We start from the raw sequence: 1,196 nt of genomic DNA on the forward strand, positions 1-1,196 counted from the left end.
GTCGGGAATCGGGTTCCCATCGGGGCCGGGCTCGTGTGACATCCCTAGTTGGATCGATGGCATCTCGTGAATTTTTGGTTTTCAAAGCTTCTTTCTAGGTGTTTGTGGTTGTATTGATCACTTTGGTAGTATTATTATAGATGGAAATGGTAGGTTAAGTTTGGAGAGTATAATTATAAGGATGGAAGTAGATTAGAATTCATGCTTAGTTTATTTGTAAAGGTTTGTAATTTTTTGGGAGCTTGATGATGGGTTACATCTGTTTTTATATACTAATCTTTGGAGTACACTATGAATTCTAAATTGAGAGTTTTTGTGGATGCCCATGAATTGTTTGGCAAAATGTATCTACAAAATGGAAGCCAACTTTCAAGGTATTTTGACTGATAATGAAATTGATATTGGTGAAGTTAACGTTAGTGGCTTGGGAGTAATGGTTCTTTGTCGAGGAATTCATGATTGATTTGAATGCATGTGTGCATCTGTTGATATATATGTATTTGCATGCTCAATGTGGCTTTTGTAAGATGAGTTTTGTTTTGATTGGAAAACATTGATTATAGGTTTGAGTTGAGATCCTATTTTAGCAATTAAGGCTGAAAATGCTTACTCTTGTAATATTGAGGATCTCTTGTGAATGTATGTCTAACAATTTATGGGATGTTGCAAATGTGATGCCAAATGTGGAAGAAATGTAAGTAAGGTTATATTTTCATGTCTTCATGTAAGACATATGTATTAATGCTTGAGTTGTTCTTGGATTTGTTCTTATATTTTAATGATGCTTAATTAATTGTTTAAGTGGTAAAGATAAAATGGTCATAAATACTGATTGGATTGTAATTGTTAGTTGTCCAATAGTGGTTATACACTAAGTTTGGGTTAAGGATACTATAGTTTTTACTATAGCACTGAAAAGAGTTGATGTTAGTTCAGCCTGGATCAAGCTAGTTGAGGTTGACATGTGCAATCTTAGTCCAATTTGAATTAGTTTAACTTCTGTGGATTTTAGCCTAAGCTATTTAGCTATATTTAGTGAAGGTTGTTGGTTAGTTAAACCTTTTAGAGTTGGTTTCAACCAACATTTATTTTTTAAAACCCTCTATGCATTTCATAAAGAGCTAAGGTTGTATAACATACCTCCTATTTGGGCTAAAACTCATAAGACTCATATTTTATAGATGGTGAAATCTCAG

Source organism: Dioscorea cayenensis, chromosome 3, assembly GCF_009730915.1.
Source record: "Dioscorea cayenensis subsp. rotundata cultivar TDr96_F1 chromosome 3, TDr96_F1_v2_PseudoChromosome.rev07_lg8_w22 25.fasta, whole genome shotgun sequence".
NCBI classification, from domain to species: domain Eukaryota; kingdom Viridiplantae; phylum Streptophyta; class Magnoliopsida; order Dioscoreales; family Dioscoreaceae; genus Dioscorea; species Dioscorea cayenensis.